At 38.8% G+C, this 11109-nt stretch overlaps 1 protein-coding gene across 2 annotated transcripts in view; it reads right to left on the minus strand.

Moving 5' to 3' along the window:
- LOC107670586 (A-kinase anchor protein SPHKAP-like) overlaps positions 1-4826 on the minus strand; it is a 53511-nt gene extending 48685 nt beyond the window's left edge. For both annotated transcript variants that reach the window (XM_016463225.1, XM_016463224.1), the window contains exon 1: positions 4618-4826. The gene's annotated coding sequence lies outside the window, so the exon portion shown is untranslated. The remainder of the gene's footprint in view (positions 1-4617) is intronic.
- Between the last annotated feature and the right edge of the window lie 6283 nt (positions 4827-11109).

Below are 11109 nucleotides of genomic sequence, written 5' to 3' on the forward strand. Positions count from 1 at the left end.
AAAGAGGGCTACATACCGTGCAAAACAGTCTAAAAGCTGAAACACAGCATGCTGTGAGCAAGCTAAAAATGTCAAAATAAGAAAAAAAACTAAAACAGTTACTACTCGACTATTGTGACTTATGACTTGTGCGTACATGTTTTTGTTCCTCTTTTTATTTCATGCCATTGTCTTTTCTCTCACTTATCGGATTGTGTACTCAAGCAATCCCTGAGAAAGGACAGGCTCTGCTGGGCTTTCCTCAAGGTCATAAAGGTTAGATAGCAAATGACATAAGCTTTCCATCCAGGAAGGCAAACACTTGAGCATCAGAAGGCTTAACTGCTTCGTTCTAAGGTGTTGTTTTGGGATGTCAGCCTATATTCATCCAAAATCTCTATGAATACCTTTCATCCTCAATCAAGAATTGCCTGAGAGCCTTGAGAGATCTTTTAGCACTAAACACTCAAAAGAGCTGCAACTACAAGCAATTGTGTTGCCGTAATGTGGGGTTTGGCTGATGAAAATGCATGAGAGAACCATACTTCAGATCCCTTCCATCAACACTTCGGCAGATCAAGAACCAGGGCTGCCATGTTAATGACAAAACACAGTTCTTTCTTAGTTATTCTTAGTTAATAATTGTTCGCTTTTGGCTATGTGACTCAAACATTCAAACAAACAAAATCAATCACAAATCACAGCCAATCAGAAGAGTGTGTGGGCGGAGCCAACACTGTTGTCTTGGACTCACAATGAAATCATTCAAAACAGGGACTCAGTGACTGATACAGTCTTTGTCAAGGAATACACTTGTTTGTTCACAGTTTGAACGTTCTTGTTTCCTTTAAGTTATTTTCAAGATCTTAAGTACGTTTTTCATTGTCATCTTCATTATGGCTATTAAAGGGGGTCATATGATGCGATTTCAATTTTTCCTTTCTCTTTGGAGTGTTACAAGCTCTTGGTGCATAAAGAAGATCTGTAAAGTTGCAAAGACTGAAGTCTCAAATCCAAAGAGATATTCTTTATAAAAGTTAAGAGTCAGCCACGCCTACCTAAAACGGCTCATTCTAACACGCCCCCACATACCCACGTCACTATCTGGGAAGATTTGCATAACACTGCTCAAATGTTCACGCAGAGAAAGAAGGCGTAACTTTTATTCTCGCTGTTTAAAGTCATGCAAAAAAATATTCCTAAATGCAAATTATGTTTTAATATTGTACAAAACAAACACGCAACAGAGACAATCACTGAGGTGTCACAGAAATAGAAAAAAACACAAAATAAAATCTATGATTAACATGGAAAAGTAACATGTCAACATCTAGTTAGGACACGGTGTAAAGCACAGGCATCATCTATAATTTTTCCCACTGCTGATTTTCTCATCATCACTATGAAATAGCCTGCAGCAGGAATATATCTAAAACAAATGAAGCGTGTCATGAGATGATATTGATAAATTCCTGGAATGTTCAGAGAGGCGCAAGTGAATTTCCCTTGTGAAGTACAGTTCCTTTAGTCTAATGGTGAGTCTGCATTTTCTCCTTTAGAGGCTGTTCATACAGAATTGCATTTTTGCATTCCACTGCACTGCTTTGCCATTGTTTTTTTTTAAATGTAGAAACATGCTAGATGGACATCTTTAAAAGTTGCACTCACGTCTGACACAATTTTTTTTTTTTAATTTTTGTCATGTTTTTAAATGCAAAAAATTATTTTAAAATGCAAAAATTATGTGTTGTATTACACAACAGGGTCTCTGCACACATTTGTTTCGTTGCACATTAATATTTGTAATATGATGTCCTAAATGAGTTACATATGAAGAAAATGTCCCCTCAAGTGATATCCTTTCCCATTGCTCAACCAGAATTCATTACTTTAGCTAAATTTACTGTAAAACCATTACTATTTGTAGCATTTGCAAGACAGCAGACACTCATTTGTGCAGCTCCTGTCAGATTGAACTCTTTCCCCTTCTAATGCAATGGGTTATGACACAAACCCATAAACACCATTTGACAGCTATCAAATGCACCACTCTTGTGATCGCTTTGCAGCTGAATGAAAACAGATGTTAAAAATCCTCAAATTATCCCTTGAGGACATGAGCGCAGCTGCCTGATGTGTTTGCATGTGTCGTGGGCCTGAGCTACACTGAAGCTCCAGTCTTTATGGAAATCGTGTCAACGGTTACGTGAAGGGTTGTTATTATTTATCAACAAAAAAGCGTGCTGGAAATATTTCAGTAATGGTGCGTAAAGTAAAACACGATTAAATATATAGTAAAATACACACTCCCAATGTGCGTTTTGCTCATGATGACCTGTCAAAAGCGCATTCAGTTTTCTCAGTCTGTCAATCACAGCTTTGGGAAGTGAATGCAAATGCTGTTTTAAGCCCTGTTTATGCCAGTGAACTCAATTATCAATGAGAGCTGGTGACTTCCATTGGCATTACCAACAGTGACATTTGGCGACAGGATTTGGGCACATGACAAGGCTGAGAAAAGTTTACATTTATGCAAATGCGGAGATATGATCACATACTTCCAGATCTCATGTGACCATGCATGTGAGTTTACATGACATGGTGGTTGAATTTCACAGTAAAATTGCTTAAAAAATAGGCTGTTTTTCCACCATAAATGATAGACTCTTGGAAAAACACATTCAAAGCAATAATAAATTAATTACACTCACCGGCCACTTTATTAGGTACACCTGTTCAATTGCTTGGTAACACAAATGGCTAATCAGCCAATCACATGGCAGCAACTCAATGCATTTAGGCATCTAGATGTGGTGAAGACGACTTGCTGAAGTTCAAACCGAGCATCAGAATGGGGAAGAAAGGGGATTTAAGTGACTTTGAACGTGGAATCACACTTTGGGCCCCTTAGTACCAATTGAGCATTGTTTAAACGCCGCAGCCTACCTGAGTATTGTTGCTGACAATGTCCATCCCTTTATGACTACAGTGTACCCATCTTCTGATGGCTACTTCCAGCAGGATAATGCACCACAAAGCTCAAATCATCTCAGACTGGTTTCTTGAACATGACAATGAGTTCACTTTACTCAAATGGCCTCCACAGTCACCAGATCTCAATCCAATAGAGCACCTTTGGGATGTGGTGGAACGGGAGATTCGCATCATGGATGTGCAGGCAACAAATCTGCAGCAACTGCGTGATGCCATCATGTCAATATGGACCAAAATCTCTGAGGAATGTTTCCAACACCTTGTTGAATCTATGCCACGAAGAATTAAGGCAGTTCTGAAGGCAAAAGGGGGTCCAACCCGGTACTAGCAAGGTGTACCAAAGTGGCCAGTGAGTGTAAAATATCAGTTGAAGTAATTATGTCACTCTTTGCTAACTTCCGCTACAGACACTAAGCCTTTGATTTTGATAAGCATCTACTGAATGAACATTTCTGCAACCAACATGTCAACAAACCTGAACATCCTAAATGACTGACAGGCGGCAAACCTTTCTGATCGGCTATGCAAGGGCTCTGTTTACAGAGCCTAAAGCTGCCACAGAGACAGCACGATTATTTCACGACATATATATCGGAGTTACATCTGTAGGTTTGAATAAACAATTTACATGTGGTATTAAAATGCTTACAGCACTTTCAAGTCCATCAGTTCGGTAATTTTACTAAACAAATGTAAGAGATGGGACGTACTTGTACACGAAAGCAACGTATTACAGTCAAGTTGTTAATGAACGTTTCCGAGATTTGTTTCGGGCAGCTGCCGTGACCGTCCACAGTTCATTCCCTCTGGCACATGTTCCCTCAAACCGGGGAACGTTTCATCTTTAATTTGATCGGACTAATGAAGTTTAAGATTGTAATGACACTTCGTTTTAAGTAATTCATTCCGCTGTCACGGTTAGTTTTAAAATGATCCTGTTGAGTGTTTAGGTCAGAGACTGTGGTGTAGGCGAAGGAGAACCGCTGCTTTACGCGCTTCCCACAGCTCAAAATCACTGACAACCGAGCCCAAATATCTATCACGGTGAAACCGCTGGATCATTATGCAAAAGCAATCGAGATAAAAATACAAAAGGAGCGCGTTTCCCCACAGCCAGCGCGCGAACAGATGCGCAATAAATGAGCGTGCACTGCGCGACGTCACGTAAATAGGTTATTTTATCTACAAAGACACCTTATCTTGAGCTATTTTCTGCGCACAGTCGTTGAGAGACATGAGCATCAATTCTACTACATCGCCTTTGACATTTATCCTGGAGCAAACAGTTCGCAGCTCAATAAACAGCACGGCGCTCAATGCACTTGATTCTAAACAAACAGCCTGTGACTAAACATTCTAATGTTAGCAAATCAAACAAATTCAAATACACATTCACGCCACATCTTGCAGCTTGTGCACTTTTTCACGTCTTGCACATGCCCCATGGAGCGCCCGCACAATTATTGTTTAGTGATTTAAGTCTTTTTCGTGTCGTTTCAGTACAAGTGAATTTAATTTGAATACCACCAAACGTTAAATTATGTTGCTGAGACGCATATTAGAATATAAAATCGGATCTCTTATATTAAGCAGTGTCTCGTGCTGCACGATTTATGATGAAAATGTTCAAATGCGCACACTCACCCCAATGTTTTCAGAAGGCACTGGGCTTCTGCCACTCCTGCACGAAAAAAAACGAGCACTAAATAGCCTTATGTTCCTATATTATCCTGCGTGCCAAGAAGCCAAAGCGCTGTGGCGCGTGCCGGTCCCCCGTCCCAAGCGCTAGCACATCACAGTCCGTCAGTGTAGCGGAGGAATCTCCAGCGCTCGCGCCGCGCTCTGCTGTTAGTTAATAGACTCGCGCGCGGGACCTGCGCACAGACCGGAGTGCATGCCAGATAAGGCTGGAGCAGTCAGGCATTATCAACTCTACGTCACTGCGGTTTCATTTGATAAACAGAACGCAGTAACTCGACTGTGCTCATAAAAGACCGGTAAATAGTAAACGAAGACAGACAGGCATAATAATAAACGACAGCTCATGAAATAGTGTGTTACACGGAATATGGAACATTGCGTGCAGACTGACATCAGCGCATATTGGAAATTGTCTGGATAGAATATAAACAATAGGTGTTTATGGGTATACATATACTTTTACTTTTTTCCCAAATTAAAAGTCAAAATATCTGGCATTGTTTTTTTTTTTTCAACACCAGAATCACATTTTAATTGATTCATTTTATTTAGTGACTAATGAATTTTCACAGAAAAGTACAAATATTACATACTACTGATCAAACGTTTGTGGTAAGATTTTTCAATATTTTTGAAAGAAGTCTCTTATGATCACCAAGGCTGCATTTATTTTATGAAAAAAATGAGAGATATCATGAACTATTTTTAACATTTAAAATAACTGTTTTCTATTTCAATATGTTATAAAAGTAATTTATTCCAGTGACGGTAAAGCTGAATTTTCAGCATCATTACTCCAGTCCTTAGTGCCACATGATCATTCAGAAATCATTCTAATATGCAGATTTGCTGCTTAATTTTTATTGGTGCTCAGTTATTATTAATGGTTCTTATTATTGTCAATGTAGTTTTTGATACAGTTTTTGATGCTTACCTTTTTTTGGAAACCATGATACTTTTTTCAGTATTCTTTGATGAATATTAAGTTCAAAACAATAAGTTTCCACAAAAATATTAAGCAGCACAACTGTTTTCAACATTGATAATACTCAGAAATGTTTCTTGAGCAGCAAATCAGCATATTAGAATGATTTCTGAAGGATCATGTTATAATTTTGATCAAACAGTTGCAGCCTTGGTGAGCATTAAAGACTTTGAAATAAATAAATAAAAATAAATATATAAATAAATATTATGCCAAACTTGTGACTGGTATGTCGTTAAATTAACGAGGTCATAAAAGCTACATGTATAAAAATAATTACAGAAGAATCTTTTTTTTTAAAGATTTATTTTTGGCGTTTTATGCCTTTTATTTAGATAGGACAGTAGGTCGACAGGAAGTGAAGTGGGTGAGAGAGAGAGGGGGGTGGGATCGGGAAAGGTCCACGAGCCGGGACTCGAACTCGGGACGCCCGAAGCGCAAAGGGCTTCCCACGAGGCCATCGGCGCCGACAATTACAGAAGAATCTTAAAAATTTTGTTTAATTTTTTTTTTTACATGAATTATGTCACACCGCAAGACACTGACGTCACTGCTTGAAATATCACGTCAGCTGCTCAATACTTGTATACTCATACTGTATACAACTGTTTTTAAACGGCATACTGTATATTTAACTGATTTACCAGGAAGAATGTGAGAGAAAAGGAGTAACTGGAGAAACAGCTGTCTGCATCTTTTAGTGCATAACAGATGACAAGACCAACAAAACCCAGCAGTGATTCTGTCATTTTCCCCAGAGATACCGCATCCTCAGTAAGTATTACTAGTATGATTCAACCCTGATAACCATCAGCAACCTCTCAAACACATTTTCGCATCCTACAATGCAAAAAAACCCTTCCACCTCTAGTCCCCAGTCAACATTAAAGGAATAGTTCACCAAAAAATAAAAAGTACTGAAAATTGACTGACTCTCAGGCCATCCAAGATGTAGATGAGTTTTTTTAATCGGAACAGATTTGGAGAAATGTAGCATTACATCACTTGTTCACTTATGGAACCTGAATGGATGCCGTCAGAATGAGAGACCAAACATTTCCATAATGTCCAATTTCCAAACATGTACATAATACTGCTTTCTCCAGTGGAAAAAGTAATCTCGTCTGAATCAGGAGAGAAATATGCACAGATAAAGCACACTTCACAAGTGAAAACAGATCAAAACAGCTCTAAACAATTATGTGGGTGGATATTGATGTCAGAGGACAACAGGGGATGGACTTTTTTAGAGGGAAGCGTTATTATGGATTATGGACTCATGTTTAGGCCAGTGTTTTGACAGTTTAAAGTTAAAACACCTTATAAATGGGGTTGTTTCTTTCAAACACGGGGCTTTTCACTCCACAAGACATTATTTATGGATATACATGTGGATTATTGTGATGTTTATCAGCTGTTTGGACTCTCATTCTGACGGCACCCATTCACTGCAGAGGATCCATTGATGAACAAGTGATGTAATGCTAAATATCTCTAAGTCTGTTCCCATGAAGAAACAAACTCATCTATATCTTGGATGGCCAGAGGGTGAGTAAATATTCAGAAGATTTTCTTTATTTTTTGGTGAACTACTGTATTCCTTTAAGGCACTCTGCAATAAAAGCTGCCGGAAAATGTGTCTCTTTAGGGACGTGCTATTATGACATTATCGGGGACAGTTTTATTCTCTAATATAAATTATGCAGAAGGCATACAAGCAGCAGATGTTTTATCAAAGCCTCTACTGACATTATTCTGAACACATCTGGTTTGATTTACTGCTTCTTTAATGACTGATAACAGTGTTATTGGCCAAACACTGATACAGCACTGACATGCATCAGGAGCCTGTACCATGATGGTAGTTGAACAAATTCAGAGTTACAGGATTAGTTTCGAGTTGACAAAACCAAACCACTCCAATCTGGCTTTGTTGGTACCATGATGCTGATCATCAACTTTCTTTCTCAACTCAGGCTTTGATCCTGAGTTAGAGGAGAGTGTGCACGTGAATGTGTGACATCAGTGGCGAACAGCCAATCACATGCCTTGCAACACGAGAGACCCAGCGAGATTCAAAACTCTTTTGCTAAAGGTCAAAGGGATAGTTCACCCAAAAATGAAAATTAGACCATTATTTACTCACCCTCAAGTCATCCTAGGCGTATATGACTTCCTTCTTTCAGATGAATCCAATCGGAGTTATATTAAAAAATGACTTTGATCTTTCAAGCTGTTTGATGGCAGTCAGCGGGTGTTGCAGTTCATCAGTCCAAAAGAAGTGAAATAAAGCGCATCCATCCATAATAAAAAATGTCTCACATGGCTCCGGGGGGTGAACAAAGGCCTCCTGTAGCGAATCGATGCATTTTTGTAAGAAAAATATCCATATTCAAAACATAATAATCAATTTAATCTAGCTTGCGCCAACAGTTGTACACGGAAGCAGCTCCAGGAGGATGACTTCGTTATTATGAGTATAATAAGTAATTATCATTAAAGCCAGACAATTTTGTTAATATATATAAATTTTTTTTTTACTATATAATGACCTTTAATTTGGAGGAAGAGAAACTGGGGGAGTGACTTTTTTATGTCAGACATGTGTCACTTTGCTCACATCTGATTGGTCCAATTTCAGTTTGAGATCTCTTAGTTATGTTCTAACATGCCCCGGAGCAGGTTAGCTGTGCAGTGTTCCGACAAGCTCTGATTGGCCAGCTGACCCAGTGCATTGTGATTGGCCGAACACCACAAGCACTCGTCGCACTCGTCGGAATTACAGAAGAATCTTAAAAATTTTGTTTAATTTTTTTTTTTACATGAATTATGTCACACCGCAAGACACTGACGTCACTGCTTGAAATATCACGTCAGCTGCTCAATACTTGTATACTCATACTGTATACAACTGTTTTTAAACGGCATACTGTATATTTAACTGATTTACCAGGAAGAATGTGAGAGAAAAGGAGTAACTGGAGAAACAGCTGTCTGCATCTTTTAGTGCATAACAGATGACAAGACCAACAAAACCCAGCAGTGATTCTGTCATTTTCCCCAGAGATACCGCATCCTCAGTAAGTATTACTAGTATGATTCAACCCTGATAACCATCAGCAACCTCTCAAACACATTTTCGCATCCTACAATGCAAAAAAACCCTTCCACCTCTAGTCCCCAGTCAACATTAAAGGAATAGTTCACCAAAAAATAAAAAGTACTGAAAATTGACTGACTCTCAGGCCATCCAAGATGTAGATGAGTTTTTTTAATCGGAACAGATTTGGAGAAATGTAGCATTACATCACTTGTTCACTTATGGAACCTGAATGGATGCCGTCAGAATGAGAGACCAAACATTTCCATAATGTCCAATTTCCAAACATGTACATAATACTGCTTTCTCCAGTGGAAAAAGTAATCTCGTCTGAATCAGGAGAGAAATATGCACAGATAAAGCACACTTCACAAGTGAAAACAGATCAAAACAGCTCTAAACAATTATGTGGGTGGATATTGATGTCAGAGGACAACAGGGGATGGACTTTTTTAGAGGGAAGCGTTATTATGGATTATGGACTCATGTTTAGGCCAGTGTTTTGACAGTTTAAAGTTAAAACACCTTATAAATGGGGTTGTTTCTTTCAAACACGGGGCTTTTCACTCCACAAGACATTATTTATGGATATACATGTGGATTATTGTGATGTTTATCAGCTGTTTGGACTCTCATTCTGACGGCACCCATTCACTGCAGAGGATCCATTGATGAACAAGTGATGTAATGCTAAATATCTCTAAGTCTGTTCCCATGAAGAAACAAACTCATCTATATCTTGGATGGCCAGAGGGTGAGTAAATATTCAGAAGATTTTCTTTATTTTTTGGTGAACTACTGTATTCCTTTAAGGCACTCTGCAATAAAAGCTGCCGGAAAATGTGTCTCTTTAGGGACGTGCTATTATGACATTATCGGGGACAGTTTTATTCTCTAATATAAATTATGCAGAAGGCATACAAGCAGCAGATGTTTTATCAAAGCCTCTACTGACATTATTCTGAACACATCTGGTTTGATTTACTGCTTCTTTAATGACTGATAAGAGTGTTATTGGCCAAACACTGATACAGCACTGACATGCATCAGGAGCCTGTACCATGATGGTAGTTGAACAAATTCAGAGTTACAGGATTAGTTTCGAGTTGACAAAACCAAACCACTCCAATCTGGCTTTGTTGGTACCATGATGCTGATCATCAACTTTCTTTCTCAACTCAGGCTTTGATCCTGAGTTAGAGGAGAGTGTGCACGTGAATGTGTGACATCAGTGGCGAACAGCCAATCACATGCCTTGCAACACGAGAGACCCAGCGAGATTCAAAACTCTTTTGCTAAAGGTCAAAGGGATAGTTCACCCAAAAATGAAAATTAGACCATTATTTACTCACCCTCAAGTCATCCTAGGCGTATATGACTTCCTTCTTTCAGATGAATCCAATCGGAGTTATATTAAAAAATGACTTTGATCTTTCAAGCTGTTTGATGGCAGTCAGCGGGTGTTGCAGTTCATCAGTCCAAAAGAAGTGAAATAAAGCGCATCCATCCATAATAAAAAATGTCTCACATGGCTCCGGGGGGTGAACAAAGGCCTCCTGTAGCGAATCGATGCATTTTTGTAAGAAAAATATCCATATTCAAAACATAATAATCAATTTAATCTAGCTTGCGCCAACAGTTGTACACGGAAGCAGCTCCAGGAGGATGACTTCGTTATTATGAGTATAATAAGTAATTATCATTAAAGCCAGACAATTTTGTTAATATATATAAATTTTTTTTTTACTATATAATGACCTTTAATTTGGAGGAAGAGAAACTGGGGGAGTGACTTTTTTATGTCAGACATGTGTCACTTTGCTCACATCTGATTGGTCCAATTTCAGTTTGAGATCTCTTACCCAGAACATAACTTGCCCCGGAGCAGGTTAGATGTGGAGTGTAAGTTACAATGGCAATGAATGTCGCCGCTAAAAGCCAAGCCACTTTCATGGTACCTAAAACCCAGGATTTGTGCAAACTAAATTGAAACTTACCTGGCTAGCCAGCTAACCCGGCTTAATGGTACAGGCAGCAGGCGGCGTGACTCCGATGTCTCTCTCTCTCTCATCTGTCTGTTTAACATGCATTATCTAGAACTGTCCCTGCTGCGCTGGTGATGGCAACTGACAGCTGTCACTGTGACTTTGATGACAGCAGAGAGAGCCGGCCTGAGGGTTACAACATGTACACACAATCCTCCTCATCTTGTTTATATTCTTTATCAACTTCTCTTTCTCATTAAAGGGGTCATATGATGCTTTTTTAAAGATCATTATGTTGTGTATTTGGTGTAACAGAATATGTTGACATGCTTTAATGTTCAAAAAACACATTATTTTTCAAATAC

This window comes from Sinocyclocheilus anshuiensis, unplaced genomic scaffold (assembly GCF_001515605.1).
Source record: "Sinocyclocheilus anshuiensis isolate Anshui unplaced genomic scaffold, SAMN03320099.WGS_v1.1 scaffold140, whole genome shotgun sequence".
Classification (NCBI taxonomy): Eukaryota; Metazoa; Chordata; class Actinopteri; order Cypriniformes; family Cyprinidae; genus Sinocyclocheilus; species Sinocyclocheilus anshuiensis.